The 20,136-nt window shown below is 43.9% G+C and overlaps 1 protein-coding gene across 1 annotated transcript in view; it reads left to right on the top strand.

Moving 5' to 3' along the window:
• Nucleotides 1-9,569: 9,569 nt before the first annotated feature.
• Nucleotides 9,570-20,136, top strand: part of LOC126266597 (uncharacterized) — a 371,771-nt gene continuing 361,204 nt past the window's right edge. Inside the window, exon 1 of the mRNA XM_049970917.1 lies at nt 9,570-9,780. The gene's annotated coding sequence lies outside the window, so the exon portion shown is untranslated. The remainder of the gene's footprint in view (nt 9,781-20,136) is intronic.

Genomic DNA, 20,136 nt, shown 5'->3' with positions numbered 1-20,136 from the left:
CTATGAGCACTATGAGACTTAACTTCTAAGGTCATCAGTCCCCTAGAACTTAGAACTACATAAACCTAACTAACCTAAGAGCATCACACACATCCATGCCCGAGGCAGGATTCGAACCTGCAACCATAGCGCTTCAAATGGTTCAAATGACTCTGAGCACTGTGGCAGTTAACTGCTGAAGTCATCAGTCCCGCGGAACTTAGAACTACTTAAACCTAACTAACCTAAGGATATCACATACATCCATGCCCGAGGAAGGATTCGAACCTGTGACTGTAGTAGTCGTACGGTTCCAGACTGAAGCGCCTAGAACCGCTCGGCCACCCCGGCCATCGTCGTTTCTAGGTCCCTGGTTCGATAGACAATGCTTACGACTATTAGAACGAGTATTTAAAACAATCCTAATTTGCATCCTCATATTAGTGCTGCTAGCTCCACTCTTACGTGACTGTAACGAAATTTGAATAATCATCTTTCAGACGTAGAAACGCGCCTACTTTCTTTTATGTCGCACAAATCCTTCTTCGTGCTGAGTTGCTTTTCCGTCAGTGTAGAAGAAACATGTTCGCAGAAACGAAAGAATTTCCGTCAAATCCTGAAGTGTACGTAAAATTTTCTTTTTCATTCGTAAAATTGTTGTTCAAGAACTACTCACGTATTTTGTCCATATCAAGCAACTCCTCGCACATACGTCGAGTTCGCAGATTACACACCACCTAACGATTTGAATAAAATATTATCTATCGTACAAAAAATTAGACGTAGTAAAATATAAAATACTTTATTTTTTACTCTGATCCCAAACATACTTGCAATAAAATGTAATTAAATTTCAGAAACTTCATCTTATTCGACACACTGGGGTGTAGGCAACCCCAGTTGTCTGTTGACGGACTGGCCTTCCAGTGTCATCCAATGGCTTTAGGGGAACTGGTACTGTAAGACTCGCACCAGATGACGCACTGACCCGATTTTTTAAAGTTTACCTGCTTAAAATTAACTAATAGAGTACTATACCCCAGTGTGTCAAACAAGGGTTAATAGAAACAATTGTTATGATTTCATCCCGTCGTTTTCACGAACTGCGCATATAGAAATTTTTTTTATCTGATACTGTTATAGTAAAAGTTCTTCAATTTTGACAATGTTTTCGAACATTATGAAGTACCTCGAAGAAAGCGATTTGTTGACATCTAGTCAGCACGAATTCAGAAAATATCGTTCTTGTGAAACACAACTAACTCTTTATACTCATGAATTAATAAGTGTTATCGAAAGGGGATGCTAAACTGATTCCATATTTTTAGATTTCCAGAAGGCTTTCGACACCGTTCCTCACAAGCGTCTTCTAATCAAACTGCATGACTACGGACTATCGCCTCAGTTGTGCTACTGGATTCGTGATTTCCTGTCAGAAAGCTCACAGTTCGTAGTAATAGACAGAACGTCATCGAGTAATACAGAAGTAATATCCGGCGTTCCCCAAAGAAGTGTTATAGGCCCTCTAGTGTTCCTGATCTACACTCCTGGAAACGGAAAAAAGAACAAATTGATACCGGTGTGTCAGACCCACCATACTTGCTCCGGACACTGCGAGAGGGCTGTACAAGCAATGATCACACGCACGGCACAGCGGACACACCAGGAACCGCGGTGTTGGCCGTCGAATGGCGCTAGCTGCGCAGCATTTATGTACCGCCGCCGTCAGTGTCAGCCAGTTTGCCGTGGCATACGGAGCTCCATCGCAGTCTTTAACACTGGTAGCATGCCGCGACAGCGTGGGCGTGAACCGTATGTGCAGTTGACGGACTTTGAGCGAGGGCGTATAGTGGGCATGCGGGAGGCCGGGTGGACGTACCGCCGAATTGCTCAACACGTGGGGCGTGAGGTCTCCACAGTACATCGATGTTGTCGCCAGTGGTCGGCGGAAGGTGCACGTGCCCGTCGACCTGGGACCGGACCGCAGCGACGCACGGATGCATGTCAAGACCGTAGGATCCTACGCAGTGCCGTAGGGGACAGCACCGCCACTTCCCAGCAAATTAGGGACACTGTTGCTCCTGGGGTATCGGCGAGGACCATTCGCAACCGTCTCCATGAAGCTGGGCTACGGTCCCGCACACCGTTAGGCCGTATTCCGTTCACGCCCCAACATCGTGCAGCCCGCCACCAGTGGTGTCGCGACAGACGTGAATGGAGGGACGAATGGAGACGTGTCGTCTTCAGCGATGAGAGTCGCTTCTGCCTTGGTGCCAATGATGGTCGTATGCGTGTTTGGCGCCGTGCAGGTGAGCGACACAATCAGGACTGCATACGACCGAGGCACACAGGGCCAACACCCGGCATCATGGTGTGGGGAGCGATCTCCTATACTGGCCGTACACCTCTGGTGATCGTCGAGGGGACACTGAATAGTGCACGGTACATCCAAACCGTCATCGAACCCATCGTTCTACCATTCCTAGACCGGCAAGGGAACTTGCTGTTCCAACAGGACAATGACCGTCCGCATGTATCCCGTGCCACCCAACGTGCTCTAGAAGGTGTAAGTCAACTACCCTGGCCAGCAAGATCTCCGGATCTGTCCCCCATTGAGCATGTTTGGGACTGGATGAAGCGTCGTCTCACGCGGTCTGCACGTCCAGCACGAACGCTGGTCCAACTGAGGCGCCAGGTGGAAATGGCATGGCAAGCCGTTCCACAGGACTACATCCAGCATCTCTACGATCGTCTCCATGGGAGAATAGCAGCCTGCATTGCTGCGAAAGGTGGATATACACTGTACTAGTACCGACATTGTGCATGCTCTGTTGCCTGTGTGTATGTGCCTGTGGTTCTGTCAGTGTGATCATGTGATGTATCTGACCCCAGGAATGCGTCAATAAAGTTTCCCCTTCCTGGGACAATGAATTCACGGTGTTCTTATTTCAATTTCCAGGAGTGTATATTAACGACATAGGAGACAGTATGAGTAACCGTCTTAGATTGTTTGCAGATGATGCTGTCATTTACCGTGTTGTAAAGTCATCAGATGATCAAAACAACTTGCAAAATTATTTGGATTCTGTGTGGTGCGAAAAGTGGCAATTGACCCTGAATAAAGAAAAGTGCGAACTTATTCATATGAGTACTAAAAGAAATCAGGTAAATTTCGATTGCGCTGTAAGTTTCACAAATCTGAGTTCTGTAAATTCAACTGAATACTTAGGGATTACAATTACAATTAACCTAAACTGGAACGATCACACAGATAATATTGTGGGCAGAGCAAACCAAAGACTGCGATTCGTTGGCAGAACACTTAGAAGGTGAGGTCTACCACAGAGACTGCTTATACTACGCTTGCCCGCCCTATTCTGGAGTACTGCTGTGGGGTGTGGGATCCGCATCAGGTGTGACTGACGGATGACATCGAAAAAGTACAAATAATGGCAGTTCGTTTTGTACTATCGCGAAATAGGGGAAATAGTCCCACAGACATGATCTACATCTCTACATCTACATCCATACTCCGCAAGGCACCTGACGGTGTGTGGCGGAGGGTACCTTGAATACCTCTATCGGTTCTCCCTTTTATTCCAGTCTCGTATTGTTCGCGGAAAGAAGGATTGTCGGTATGCCACTTTGTGGGCTCTAATTTCTCTGATTTTATCCTCATGGTCTCTTCTCGAGATATACGTAGGAGAGAGCAATATACTGCTTGACTCCTCGGTGAAGGTATGTTCTCGAAACTTCAACAAAAGCCCGTACCGAGCTACTGAGCGTCACTCCTGCAGAGTCTTCCACTGGAGTTTATATATCATCTCCACAACGCTTTCGCGGTTACTAAATGATCCTGTAATGAAGCGCGCTGCTCTCCGTTGGATCTTCTCTATCTCTTCTATCAACCCTATCTGGTACGGATCCCACACTGGTGAGCAGTATTCAAGCAGTGGGCGAACAAGCGTACTGTAACCTACTTCCTTTGTTTTCGGATTGCATTTCCTTAGGATTCTTCCAATGAATCTCAGTCTGACATCTGCTTTACCGACGATCAACTTTATATGATAATTCCATTTTAAATCACTCCTAATGCGTTCTCCCAGATCATTCATGGAATTAACTGCTTCCAGTTGCTGACCTGCTATATTGTAGCTAAATGATAAGGGATCTTTCTTTCTGTGTATTCGCAGCACATAACACTTGTCTACATTGAGATTCAATTGCCATTCCCTGCACCATGCGTCAATCCGCTGCAGATCCTCCTGCATTTCAGTACAATTTTCCATTGTTACAACCTCTCGATATACCACAGCAATTTGTGTGGCATTCATTAAAACAAAGGCGTTTTTCGTTGCGACAGGATCTTCTCATGAAATTTCAATCACCAGTTTTCTCCTCCGATTGCGAAAACATTCAGTTGGCACCCACCTACACAGGGAGAAATGATCACGATAAAATAAGAGAAATCAGGGCTCGCACAGAAAAATTTAAGTTCTCTTTTTTTCCCGCGTGCCTTTCGAGAGTTGAACGGTAGAGAGACAACATGAAGGTGGTTCATAGAACCCTCTGCCAGGCACTTTACTGTGAATAGCAGAGTAATCACGTAGATGTACACTGATCTGAACATGTCCTTCGGGGTAAATAAAACGAGTCTTATGTGAAGCATAGGATCCCCTCGTCTATTAATACATGTATGAGAAAGACTTCTCACTTGATTTCGGGGCCCCTTGCTGGATGTGGAACACCGCTTTCCTCCCCCATCCCTACCCGGAATCCTCATCGGGCCTTCCGCCCTTGAACGCGAGGCGCAGCTCCACGTGGAAAGGCCAGCCTGTCAGAGCGGTCTTGAGCGCCTGCGAAAGATGACAGCGGCAGCCCGCACGTCAAAACACCGGCCAGCAGTGGGTCAGCAGGCGCAGTACGGACGCCGCTGGCCGGCCAGCCGGCCTCTGCCAGCTAATCGCCAGCGGGTCACGCAGCCCGCACACCCAGCCATCCGTGCGCGCCGCCGCGGCTCCATCTCGCGGGCACTATATGCGCAGACTCTACTCTGCCGTGCTCACTCTTATTCCTCTGCAAGGTCTCGAAGGTTGCCCTGGGCAAAACTGGCAGTCCCACGTTGTAAACAAGTGTGACTAGTTATTCCGAACCAGTTATCTGCTACAAACTAGACGAAATAATTGTAGCCGCGCGGGATTAGCCGAGCGGTCTCAGGGCGCTGCAGTCATGGGCTGTGCGGCTGGTCCCGGCGGAGGTTCGAGTCCTACCTCGGGCATGGGTGTGCGTGTTTGTTCCTAGGATAATTTAGATTAAGTAGTGTGTAACCTTAGGGACGGATGATCTTAGCAGTTGAATCCCATCAGATTTCACACACATTTGAACATTTTTTTTGAAATAATTGTATCGTGTTATCGTTAATTGACATCGCCTCTTTCGAGCACTCATTAATCATTCCATTTTTTTTATTTATTTGAGCCGTCAATGAATGGTTTATTGTTGCCCTCCACGGATTCTTCTCATGTACCATCCCCTTCATCTTGCAGAATTATTAACAACCAACTTCATCAAGTATTTGTTGAATATTTTCCAACCTCTGTCTTCCCCTGCAGTTTTTACCATACACAGCTCCCAAGAACCAGTATCAAGGAAGTAATTTCTCGATCTTTCAACACTCGACATCCCATTTTGTTCCTCCTTCACGTTATTATTTTCCACACGTCTCTGTCCTTGGCGGTTCTTCGGGAAACCACATTTCTTATCAGTCCACCTAATTTTCAATATCCTGTAGCACCATATCTAAAACATATCGATTCTCTTCTTATCCGGTTTTTCTGCAGCCCGTAATTCAACACCATTCATTGCTGTGCTCCAATCGTACATTCTCAAAAATGTGCTCCTCAAATTAGAGCTTATGTTTGAGACTAGTAGATTTCTTTTAGCGATAAATTCCCTCTTTACCTGTGCTAGTCTGCTTTTCAAGCCCTGCTTGTTTTGCCCATCATATGTTCATATGGTTCAAATGGCTCTGAACACTATGGGACTTAACATCCGAGGTCATCAGTCCTTTAGAACTTGGAACTACTTAAACATAACTAACCTAAGGACATCACACACATCCACACCCGAGGCAGGTTTCGAACCTGAGACCGCAGCGGTCGCGCTGTTCCAGACTGAAGCTTCTAAAGCCGCTCGGCCACACGGGCTGGTTCCGTCATATGTTATTTTGCTTCCAACGTAGCAGAATTGTTTCACTTCTTGGTCCCCAATTTGGTATTAAGATTGTCGCAGTTTTCATTCTTGCTGCTCCACTGCTTTCATCTTCTTTCCGTTTGCTCTCAATCCATAGTGCCTGCTCATTAGACTATTCATTCCATTCAACGTATCTTGTAATTCTTCCTCTCCTTCACTGACGATAGCAATGTCATCAACCAATATTAATATTGACTCATTATCAATTTTAATCCCACGATTGAACTTTTATTTTCATTGTTGCTTCTTCGATGTGCATACTAAACAATAAAGGCGAAAGACTACATTCCTACCTTATATCATTTCTAATCAGAACACTTCGCTCTTGGTCTCCTATTCTTATTTTTGCCTCTAGTTCCTGTAAGTATTGTATACTACCCCTCTTTCCCTATAGCTTACGCCTATTTTCCTGGCAATTTCGAACATCGCGCACCATTTCAGCTTCTCAAACTTTTTTTCTAATTCTTGATCGCCCGACACCTACTCGGACGCGCGGGATTAGCCGAGCGGTCTTGGGCGCTACAGTCATGGACTGTGCGGCTGGTCCTGGAGGAGGTTCGAATCTTCCCTCGGGCATGGGTATGTGTGTTTCTCCTTAGGATAATTTAGGTTAACTAGTGTGTAAGTAAGCTTAGGGACTGATGACCTTAGCAGTTAAGTCCCATAAGATTTCACACACATTTGAACATTTTTTTTTATTTGACCATCGACACCTTCTCATGTATTTGTGTCTTCAGCGTCCATCAGCCACTTTCAATAGACATCCACGCAGTACCAGACGAACAGCCAACCAGCCTATCCTTATCAGAAAGCTCCTCCCCATAACAAAGTGGCCTTTGTTTAAGTCCCTTACGTTAGTGGATTTCCCCGTTTGCGGCCCGTATAGTCGCTGGCATGGTTCTCCCTTTGGTTTCTGCTCCGCTGAAACACTTTCTTTGCCGCGTCAGGTGATTACAGCCCCACCAGGCTGCACTGAATCTCACAGTGGTCAGTGATCCTAAAGTTTAGGCTCCTCGATGTGTGTATGTCACATAGCTTAAATGCAATGCATTGATAGTAAAATGTAAATTTCACGACCCGAAATGTCTCAGATAATAAAATATCCGGGCTATTATGCTGTGGTCGGATGTATATCACATTAAAACCCAACGTTTGGATACTCGCAGATCGCTGAAAAAAAAGAGAAAGAAAAAGAATTTTTAATGATTCCGTGCAGTTGTGGGGAGGTGTACATGGGTACTACAAACAGAACGATCAAAGAACAAGTATAAGAGCACAAAAGCAACTATAAGAGGGGAGAGATTGACAGATCGGCTGTTGCGGAACATGCTTTGCAACCAGGTGACCACGACATTCTTTTTGATAGAACTCAAGTACTGGCAGTTACAAGGGGACACCATGATAGGCTATACACCCCAGGCTAAACACCCCAGAATTTCAACAGGAACGAGGAAGGCGTGATATTTGAATCATATCTGAATTCCCATGCTGAAGAAGATGTGTACGAGTGTTCCACAGTGGGGTGATGGTAGCAGTGGACGACGTCAACCAACAACGGCCGATAGCGCCCGCGTATTCAAAGCATGTGACGTCTCACCACTGCGCATGAGCAGACGTAATCGGAATTTTGCTGCAGCCAGTAACGAGCTAGGGAGTGAATCGGACATTCAAAGAAGGCACGATCACCACTGAAAATGTCCTCCGCAGATGAGTACGAAACGTTGGGTTTTAATGGGAAATCCATCCGACCACGGCATAAGAACTCGGAATATTTTATTAACTGTGAATGCTATGACATCATCTGGAGTCTTTGGATTTTCATTGATTTAGTGCTGACTGCTTTATTTCCTTCATTTCAGCGTACTTAATTTATCTCACGACAATTTTTATGTTTCCCGATCGTGATTAGATAGACTAAAACTGGGAGCAAATAAAGATTTGTGTCTAAGTACCGTAGCGGTTTTATATTAAAATGAATTTCCCCACCCCTCATGCCGGCCGGGGTGGCCGAGGGGTTCTAGGCAGGCGCTGCAGTCTGGAACCGCACGACCGCTACGATCGCAGGTTCGAATCCTACCTCGGTCATGGAAGTGTGCGATGTCCTTAGGTTAGTTAGGTTCAAGTAGTTCTAAGTTTTAGGGGACTGATGACCTCAGATATTAGGTCCCATAGTGCTCAGAGCCATTAGAACAATTATTTTGAATTTCCCCAAAACAATGTGGCACACCTATGTTCGATACTGGATCCGTGCCAAATGTCAAATCAAAACACCCTTAATAGTCTAAGTTTCCAATTTTATATTATTTGTGCTAACATTTTCAGCGCTACGTTAGACCCTGATGATCGAAGGGATGGCTATCTTAAGAAGAAATCTACCGATACTAGTAACTGAATGCTGACGCCTATTTGACTGTACAGGAGGTGGGATTCTATACGCACGTCGATCTGAGGGCCTGATGATGGCATAATATAACTCTGTAACTCTTTGCACAAGTGAAATAAAACTGGAAATTTAGACGAAAAAATTGTTCAAATGTCTGTGAAATCTAATGGGACTTAACTGCTAAGGTCATCAGTCCCGAAGGTTACACACTACTATCCTAAGGACAAACACACACACCCATGCCCGAGGGAAGATTCGAACCTCCGCCGGGAGGAGCCGCACAGACCATGACTGCATCGGCTAATCCCGCTCGGCGTGAATTTAGACGGTTGAAAGTGTTTTGATTTGACATTTACATAGAACAGCCGATGTCCCGCAACCACCTTGTATGAAGAGGACTTACCCGAATCCCGTACCTTTCCTTGGCACAGCTCTGCCATTTGTACCGTCCAATTCAGAATATTTCACTTGTCATCCAAAGTGGAAGCCGCGGGGACAACCCGAGACAGGTTGAAGGTGCGAGCTGACCCCTGAGATGTCCTCGGATAGCACTACTCGAAAATATGTATGCAAATAACGCGCAGGAAGGACGACATTCGGAAAACAAGGGAAAAAAATGCGCAAGGGGCCTTTTGGCAAAAAACTTTGACCTCTGAGCAGGAATGAACCTCTAAGAAGGACGCTGGAGGAATTTGGCAGTGACCGTGGCCCAATTACACGGGGCTGTCGGCCGACTGGCGGGCGGGGCCACGCTGTGGGCGGGGATGTGACGCGCCGGGGGTGGGGGGAGGGGGAAGGGGAGGGTAGGGAGGGGGTGGTCACACACAGCACAGCCGGCACCTGCTTTCACTGAGGCGGCCGGGCCGCCGCGAGCGGCTAACTGTATCACCGAGCCGGGCCCGTGTCTGGGTCAGGAGGCGGGCTAGCGCCAGCGGGGGAAGGGGGGAGCCTAGCGGACGTCGCGCGGCGTCGAGCCATCCGCAGCAGGTGCACCAGTGATCCGCCGGCTCGCTTCGTCTCCACCACCAGCCACGCACCACGCGACACCTCACAACACAGCCGCCGCGCCGCGCGCCGCCGCTCCAGCTCCAGCTGACGCACTCCAGCTCGCTGTCTTCCGGGCTCCTGCCGCGCTTCCAGGTCCGACGCTCGCTTCACCGACACAGGTACGTGTCGCTGTTAACCACGCGAGTCTCTGGATCGCACTGCTGCCGTTGGTCGTAGAAGAACTACCATCTTCCCTCATCACACTATAGTCGAAGGCCTGCCTGTCAAAGCGAAAGCTACGCGGCCTGTCAGACCTCGCGGAGGACAGCGATCTTCTTTGAGTAGTGATAAAAGGGATTTTCTTATTCACAACAGTACTTGTTTTAGAAGGCCCGTTTTTAATATCAAGTGAGGTAAGGTGAATAATTAAACTATTACCTTAAATGCAGAACGAAGGTAGGTCACCAGTACTATTCCAGTCACCCAACGAAAAATACTCATTATTGACCTACATAGGTTACGCATTTACGGGACTAGTGAAATTGTTCACCTTGACACATCTGGCCTTTCATCGACGATGGCTTTTTTTAGTAAACCGATTTTTAGTAACAGTTTTTGAGATTTCCTTTTATCATTAGATATCCTCACGCTGCCAGGGTCGTCAACATTCCCCTTTTCGAAATGGTCAAGTTTTCTCTCTCTGTGCCATCCGCCGACCAGAGTATCAGTTCTGTGCACTGAGACAGGCGAAGAGCGAAGAATAAGTGAACCGAAATATACAACTGTGGCCCTGGTTATGGCACGTTCGTCTTGTTACAATTGTTTATTTAACAGTCCTGAACGCTTAGAATATTTGGGTTTATCACTAATTAACAATTACATTCGCCATCGTCACCCCTCGGGATTAACGGCCATATACGAACATAGCCGGCCGAAAACCTAGTATATTGTGTTTTCAGAATTGTTAATTAAATTGCTATACCATTTAAATCACTTGAAGTATATTCACAAATGAGATTTAGGATGATGGAGCTCTGTTCTGTGAAGAATCCTGTTTCATCTCAATTGACTCGCGGGTCCGCTCGCTTTGTCGTCGCGTGATTCTTTACTATTTCTTCAATCCGGCTCAGACATCGTATGTACCATGAAATTATCTCACCTACTCGCTTCGTCGCGAATTTTCCTGGGCCCTGGCATTTCATGCCATCAGGGAGGGTCACGTTTGATGTCCAACTGCGTCAAGAACCGACTGCTGTCATATTACTTTATAAACGGCGAGCGAACTGAGAATACTCGCTGCACTAGGGCAATATTACATGTTGTAATTCGTGTGACTTCATTTGTACACAATCCCATCAAAACTATAGTATTTCCATAGGAATTTATTCAAATAACTTAAAAATTATCTTATATTTATTACTGTCTGCATCGATTATTCTCATTTACCTAATGACTGCGTGTTAACAAGGAGGATATCCAAATGGCCAAAAACACTTGTTGACGACGACCGTCAGGAGGTGTAGTGTTTAACTGTTACACAAGTTAGACCACTAAAAGTGTACCTCAAAACTCATTTCATATGCTACAACAATTCTGTTGGGATATGATTGGAAAACTTCTGTAAATGATGAACGAAGAGATGAGAAGATTATATGCAGTAACTTGTATGGAAGTGCCACATAAGTTTTGACAAATAAAACAGAATCTTCCAGAAATGTTTTGGGCAATATGTTTGCTTTTGTGAGGCATGACTAGAGACGTTTCAATCTCAACATGTATGCACTTGCTTAGACTCTTTCAGGATGAGGCATAAGAAAAATGCTACGGTGTTGTTATAGACTATTTGAAGTCTTTATGAGTTAACAAATGTATAATATGTTGAACTGTGAGTTATCTGAACATATCATAGCTAATGCATAGCAAATGTCAAAAACTGGCCCAATAGAGCGAAACGTCCTCTAAGTATCTAAGGGGATTAGTCATTCTGAGAACCCTATTGTACAATAGCTAACATACGGGACTTGAATTGGGGAGCAATTTTGTTCATATCGCTGTAGGGTCATCCGGTTTTCTAAACCATCTCATGAGAGTGCCAGTAAGTTTCCTTCAAGACTCCCAATTCGCACCGCCTTCCCCTCTTCGGTATCACTGTACTGAGGTAGACGTCAATGAAATGTTAATATTAAAATCTATCCTTCTATAAAAATCCCTTCATCATGAGAAATATGTTGATTTTAACGTTTTTAGTGTTCTTGATGTGTTACTCATCAGTTTCTATTGTAACTGTATGAAAGAATCAGGTTACTGACGATTCTTTGGTAAACTGAGCGAAGCGTTCCAGGCAAAATAAGTATTTCCTTCATACATCTGCAGAAAGACGGTACTAACCCAAAAAACGATTAGTGTAATATGTAGATTGCAATTGAGGGTGTCGTTTGCGTGTAAGGGAAGAAGAATTGCGGTCATAACTGCAGAAATAAAGGGTGAGAAGCGAGGGAGCTGTGTTGGTGGAGCATGAATTTTGTGTGACTTCGTAACTGGTGATAATCGTACCTAGGATCCACTCAGGACTGAACAAATGCGAAGAAACAAACAAAATTCTGTATAAGTATTTATCTTATTGGCATATCACAAACGCAATAATTGAAAGTTAGTGATAATTTCCTCGTGTGTTACAAAACAACATTTTCTCATTCCTCTCATCATGAAGATCATTGTGAACACTACTCACCCAAATCAGAGAACAAGGTTTTTCGTAAAGATAAGAATTTCAGTCACACTACACACGTAAAGAGAGTAGTTGCATACAAAATGGAGGTACTGAATATTTTGATGACTTTACGTGATAAATAAAATCTTGTGTAACTCATATACTGCAAGATTACCTGAGCGATTTGGATGTTTCATTTGCCTGTCCTTAATTCAAGCAGCTCATAAGATGAATTCACGGGGACAAAATGAGCCGGCCAGGAAATGGGACACGCATCGAACACTAGAAGCCTATAGTAGCTATTAACGATGCTCGCCGTCAATACACCAAGAGAGTGAGTGACAGTGGTGGGCGTCATGAGAGAGGATTCTGACGAGCCTCGCAGGCAGCGACCGGAGAGGACGCCACTGGGGTACGTCCTCGCCAGGATGAGAACTGGGCCTCCTGAGTCAAGGTCACCCGGGCGCCGGCCGGCCACCAGGATATCGACCAGTGGTGGCGCCGCCACTGACACATTCCAGGCTCGAACCAGAGACGGCGCACCTCGCAGCAGCTCTGACTGGCAGAGCATATCGTCATCACTGATACACAGAACCACCTCCGTTCCTTTTCCCTGCAAGTGTCTCGGGGTGGCAAGACGGTGACCACCATGATTCGTCGAATCGTGACTGACTTTCTGACGTTTCCTCACACTGAGGCGGTCCCTGTATTCAACTTGTAACTGATCTCAATATAGTTAGAAAATTAATAAAGAAGGCACTAACATTTGTGGAAACTAAAGATTAAATCACAAAGAAGGATACATGTCTATAAAGAAATTTGAATCAGATTTCGGGTATCTGACCATCAGTGGCGTGACTAAAATACCGACACTGTCGTCTGCCCCTCCCCTCTCCCCCGCCTCATTAATTCGTTTGTTGAAATCAACACGACTTTACAACGGAAGGGACGCTTTGCAGTGAATCATTTTCGCATGACACATCTGAGAACACTGAACACACATAGTCCTGAATCGCATTGTTTGCAACAATAACACGATTCCTTTTTCATTGTTCCATTACCGATAAATGCGAAGTCATAAAAAACGAAATAATAAATGCAAGTTGTATTCCTTACACTTTCGTTGCTTTGGCTCACTTGGAATACCAAGAGTAGTTCCATAAATAAGTCTAAAACTAGACACAAGAGTCTCTGTATCATGGAGAAGTAGGTCGTATGGCACTGTTATCCAACACATTCCAATCCAATTCTCTTCATATTTTGCTTTCATACATCTTCACCCTTTTCCTATTTTAGTGCCTGCAGTCCTTTTCCCTCTTTTTCTTTTACTTCCTCTTCTTTTCCTAATAATAATACTACTTCTTCTGTCCCCCTCCAACTTCTCCTTCGCTCCCCCCTTTCTCTTTCTATTTGCCTCACACAAGAATGCACCCTCGTAGAAATCGTGTCCTTGGTACACATCGCTGCTACCATACCATAGTTACGCCACTGATGGCATTGCACAAATGACTTTTTTTTTAAAGAAAAGTAAATGGTCGCTGACTTTGCGAATAAAATTATCTGGTTATAAGTTCGCACTTGTTGCAAATCGATCACCTAAACGTATGTATGGAGTCAAAGCAGGCGTGGATTGTTTCTGGAGGATTTTCTTTCACGAGTTTCGTAAGCAAATTGTTCCTGGAAAACAGTAGCGAAAACCTTGCCGAGCAACCATTACCTCGACACGTACGATGGGCGAAGCGAGATAGTGATGGAAGTCCAGAACAGCGAATGCTTCTCCTATGGGTCTTCACAGCCTCTGTTTTGGCATTTTCAATATCCTTTTTGTTTTTAGTCTCAGAGTATGATCATTCTTTGTCATGCCAATTAACAGCTAAAAAAGACACTCACTAACAAATATCGTGATCAAACCACAAGTAGAAGAGAAGTCTGCTTCAGAAGGCATGTTAGCTAAGAGCTTTCACAGTCTCTGATCGTGACAAAAGTAACCAAGAACACTGCCACTAATCACAATTTTGTCGAATAAGCTATCGATTTAGCCATGACTAGTTTCGAAAGTGTGCCAATATTCTTGTGGTGTCATACATTTACTGTGGAAATCACCTTATGTTACTCGTTCTGAGATAATGCAGAGCTTCCTGTGCCCCATGGTGAATCGCGTTGAAGACTGAAGTAAGTTCCAATGCTCGCAGGCGCACGTAAAAGTGCTTCAGTAGTGTCTTTTACTCTCTCTGTCGTTCTCAGTGATCTTCGTTTTCACTGACTGTCTTTAGAGAGTCGCAGGAACTAGTTCCTGTTCTAAGCCACCGAGAGGGAAATCGGATGGCATAGATCCGGAAGGGAGAGCTGAAATGATTATGTGGGTATCGCCTCTCTTACGCGTTTTTATGACGCTATATAACCGCGATTCGTTTAAAAGTTATGAACATTAATTTAATGTTCACCGAGCTCTTAACGTTAGCCGCTGTCATAGACTGTACTAGAGGCAGCATGTTGCCATATTTCTTTATACCCTAATCTTCGAAGAACTTTGTTTCACGGCGAGGACGTACCGTTTCTTTATCACTCAATGATTCGATGATAAATGGATGAATTAAGAAAAAATCTTCAAATATAGGAAATAGACGTGCAGTTAATTTACATGATTAATAGAAAAGGACTGTGCACCACATTCTTCAGACTATAACCAGTTTTGTGTTTTTGATGTAACTGACATTCAAATCAGTTATCGGTAAACGTACAAATTCGTAGAACAGACGGTAGACAGAAGACGATTCTGTTTTACATGCGTTAGAGAGTACTTACTTATATGCGCTGATAATCAGGTCATCGCTATTGCTATCACTGTGTTGGACATCATTGCCAGAATGAAAATCCGTGGTAACTTGACCAACGTCGAACATACGTTGTATATGTTTGTCGTTTCAAAAATGGTTCAAATGGCTCTGAGCACTATGGGACTCAACTGCTGTGGTCATTAGTCCCCTAGAACTTAGAACTACTTAAACCTAACTAACCTAAGGACATCACACACATCCATGCCCGAGGCAGGATTCGAACCTGCGACCGTAGCAGTCGCACGGTTCCGGACTGCGTGCCTAGAACCGCGAGACCACCGCGGCCGGCGTTTGTCGTTTGTTTGACAGGAGAGTTCATCAATAATATACACTGAAGACTGTTTTAATTTGATACACCAACCGGAGTACATGTCACTGTAATGAGCTTTTCTGTCAGTTAAAGTAGATGACAATAAACGAGTGTATTATTCTGTATTCAGCAGTGGTATAAACACGAGCAATGGCAGTCGGCGCATTAATCTTACGTTTTGTGTACACGGTTATTTTAGTTACGACCTGCCGACGCCCGTTTTGCTCCACGATCCTTACACATACATTTGTGATATGACACGATTCAAAGCGCAGATGGCGGAGACTGTATGAACTATAACGTTGAAGATTCGTTGATGGTAACGTAGTCTTACCGAAACAGATCTAAATGAAACGTTTACTAGCTTCATGGATTTTTCCGAAGTTCATTAAACTTGTCGGTGGAGTATTGGCCATTGAAGTCTAATTATTTTGTTAAATTAACTCTGCATAACCAACGACAAGCTCCTAGATGCAGTACTTTGAAGCCTATGGTGCAAATATCAAGACAAAGAGTACTTCGACAAACATTGTACTAAAAGCGTGCATCAGCGCGAGCAACATTCCTCTCTCGATGCGACGCAGTTTGATTGTGCCGTGTTCACTTCGTAAAGAACATGGAAAACTCATGCTCTATGACGAAGTTGAGGTCTGCTATCAAAATGGCTTCGTGATGTACATCAAATGCAGATATTGGTCACTGTATGCGTTTGTAAATAGTGTTACAATTTTATACACAACTTTGGTAGTTCTCTGACTAATTTCCGTAATACTAGGTAACAAATTCCGCGTTTCGTCAAGAATGAACCCAGATATTGGGATGTTTCACTTCTTCGAATGAAAACACCGTCTAGGTTTAAAATGCGATTTTTCACCAGCTTAAGTAGAATATATGTCGTTTTATTCGCAGCTACTGTAGATTTTTGCTGTGAATACCATGTTTGAACCAAATGGGGTACCTCAGAGGTTCGTCTCGTCAGCTTTTCTCTGGAATTAAGAGATACAGTCACCATAATGGCATTAGCATGTGCTATGACATCGTTAGTGAATGAACTCTCTTGAAATATCTCTAACAGCGGTTCGATTATGAGATTCCAAAATAGTGAGGCGACTCGCTGAGACTTGCAGGCATCATTTCGTAATTGTCCTTGTAATTTTGCTCGTTTTCTATTGCTTTACGCATGCTTGGCAGTAGTTCATAAAACTACAGCTGAGTGCCCTAGTTGGATTCATTTCCCTAAGCCAACAGAGCAGGCCATCTTAAATTATACAAAGCTCAGGCTAAATCACTATCCCAATCATATATTTTGCTTGTCAATAGCAGTTACGGCATAATTAATCGTATCATCTACGGTCTTACCTATCCTAAAACCAAATTGGCATGCACAAAGTTCATACAATTCTCCAAGGCTTTGTAATGCCACATAAAAGCTTTTCCTGACGTTTTCTTACAGTAATCAACAAACGAATTGGCGGATGTGCTTCTGCAGTGGCGTGATCACAATCGGCACGGTTTTTTTACTATCTCAACACGAGAACGTTTCCAGATATTAGGTATCCGCCCACATAAGAGACAATAATTTAATGTCATTGTAAAATATGAAACAATTTGCGGCTTTATTTGGTGGAACACATCGGCGTAAATGTTGTTTGGAGCAGGTGCCTTGCCCTTCTTGAGTTGGAAATTGCTACAGCCATCTGTTCGTGCGCAAACAGAATAGTTACTCCATTTCCTAGTGTGACATATCTTCTGGTAGTATCTCAAGGAGATATTCGGCAGTATCCTTCGAGTTAGTTGTCATGGAGTTAGCACCCTAACGCTTGATAAAATCAAAGGTCATTTAACTTTTTCACTTACGGTCTTGTGGGAAACGTCCCATATGTTAGTTGTTCTTGATTTTGTACATACCGACTGTAGTGCTCAGTTTTTGTCTAGAAGATTAAATCCATGCATTTTTTATTATATTCTCAAATGTTATTTTTATTTATTTGCAGTGAGATATTCTTCTAGTTCACTCTGTTCTTCCAGCGAGCCCACATACTTTTAGTAGTGCCTTTGCAGCCGTCGCACTTTCTTCCTTGTACATTGTACATTTTGAATAATGTTAACATTGCGAATTTGATGTTCATCCTCTTCACAATAAAATGAATGTCCTCACAACAAGCATCGAGGTTTCCATTCACCATCTCAAAAATAATCATATTTTGAGAATATCTCGTTATGCTACAGCCGACGCTGTGATTTTGGTGAGTCTTGGTGGTTTGCGATAATGACGTCAGTGTCTTTGCCCCTGCCTTTTTTTGATAAGACGTTGGCTCTCAATTACGATTCAGTACTTTCAGGCCTTATTCTTAAACATCTCGTAATTCGAAAACAAGACTGTCCGTTACGTTACTATGCCTGAGCACCGATTTGGCAGTAACTTCACTCGTTATGATGCGTGCGTTCCGCTGGACAAACAGAACGACGCCCCGAGCTTCTCCGTATATGGCTGTATTTCATGTAAAAACTACACGTATACGGGGCGATTCAGCTGCTCCCGCCACTGGGTTTTATGCAACCCACAAAGCCTTCAAATACCATGCACAAGAGTTTCATATTCTTTCATTCACTATGCCTAAACTGTTGGTCCTACAGAAAAAGTGAAAGTCGGCTGCTGTGGCGGAGCGGTTCTAGACGCTTCAGTCCGGAACTGCGCTGCTGCTACGGTTTCAGGTTCGAATCCTGCCTCGGGCATGGATGTGTGTGATGTCCTTATGTTAGTTAGGTTTAAGTAGTTCTAAGTCTAGGGGACTGATGACCTCGGATGTTAAGTACCATAGCGCTTACAGCCATTTGAACCATTTGAAGAAGTGAACAGCTCTTTTTGTAGCAAATTTAAAGTATTTAAATTTTGTACTGAGCTGCGTTTTCGAATTATTCAAGAAAAACCTACAAAAATTACCTTCAAATACGTTTTTCTTGAATGATTCAACAACCGCGGCCTCCAGCGAAAAAGTATCCCAGTACAAAATTTAACTACACCAAAGGTTCTACAACAAGGAGCTATTCATTTTTTCTGTCGGACCAACAGTTTATGCGTGGCTGCGCGGTAACCGCCTTTGCTGTCTGCGGTGCTGGCCTGTGCGGCTTGCCTGCTTGGTTGTTTGGTGCTCCTACCCTAGTATGACGCAGTATTCTTATCTCCCCCTACTGGATGCCGTGGTTGGTTGTGCGTGATAATATTTCGTGTGAGTACGATCCCGATATTTAGTTACTGATAAAACACTAGTTTTCGCCACGGATAACAAGACACACCCATAATACCAACGCACTCAGTAAAGAGAAAGGTAACCGCTAAGATTTTTCTCAGGCCTACGTCCGTACTGCTATTACGTTTTCAAGAGAGGGAAATGCTAGTTGACTTGGCATTATTTACTAAGGTGATAAGGAGACTCTTACTACTATGATTAAGAATTTGAGCTGTGGGAGATGAGAGGTAATTGAAAATTCCAACTCTGCTTTTTAGGTGACTGAAATTTTATTACAAATTTAGTTGTTGTAATTGAACATCAGCTGGAATCATTGGTCCATATCAATTGTTGAAATAGCTAATTGGTCTCGTATTGTCAACTGACAATGGTCACCCTATAGGGAGGCAGAAGGGAATCAATTTTCGCTTAGCAGGGCGTAACCCTTCCATGCGTCGTCTCGCTGAAGCACACCAAGAAGCCCTATACGGAATGCCGCTACTACATAAGTTAATGCAAAAGCGCTACAGCACAGAGCTGGGAAGCTATCCTCAGAGATGCTTAAGCACATAATATTTGAGTGCTCTCGTGAAACTGGCCAGAGAGGCGAAGTTCATTCGCGAACTGCCTCTACTGTGACACACTGCATTTCACGTCTTTCCACCCTCCACACTGCGCCTCCTCGTCAGCACCTCCCGGCTACCGTCTACCTGCCACGTTACCGACCGGCCACCCCGGCCGTTGTTCGAAATACCACGTTCCTATTGGCTGAAGGCCAAACTCCACCCTCTACACTTCTCAGAATCGATGTTTCCGGTGTCTCAAGCAATCCTTGTGTTTAGGTTCCCTAGTTTCTGTTTCGAGAGGCCTAGAGCATCTACTGACAATCCTTTAAAGAGCCCTTCACCTTTCTAAGCAACACACATTCACAAAACATGGCGTCATACATACTGGAACGGTACAGAGAGGACGAGGAGGTGTGACTAATTGAAAAAGTAACAGAAATAAAAAAAATAGTTGCCTTCTACATATCCACTAGGTGGGTTTTTCAAGAAGCGTACTCGTAGTATTTATTTATTTATTTATTTATGCATTTATTTTACCTGGCAAGATTAGGGCCTTCAGGCCCTCTCTTACACCTAACCAGGCATACTCAGATTGAACGAGTTACAGTTTCTACTTAACATTAAGGACATATAGCCTATTATGCAGTATTGATGTTAAAGAAAAAAATCGATATTATAACAGTAGTACAATGATAATTATAACAATAAAAATAATTATAACAATCAATAATAATAATGATAATAATAATAGTAATAATAATAATAATAATAATAATAATAGTAATAATAATAATAATGACTATGTATATGAAAGTAAACATACTTTTCTTTTCTGAATGTCACTCCCATTGTTAGTTGGGAATTTTCTCGTTATGTTCTTGC

Source organism: Schistocerca gregaria, chromosome 1 (genome assembly GCF_023897955.1).
Source record: "Schistocerca gregaria isolate iqSchGreg1 chromosome 1, iqSchGreg1.2, whole genome shotgun sequence".
NCBI classification, from domain to species: Eukaryota; Metazoa; Arthropoda; class Insecta; order Orthoptera; family Acrididae; genus Schistocerca; species Schistocerca gregaria.
Note: the sequence above shows the minus strand (reverse complement) of the source record. Positions and strands in the feature narration are given on the sequence as shown.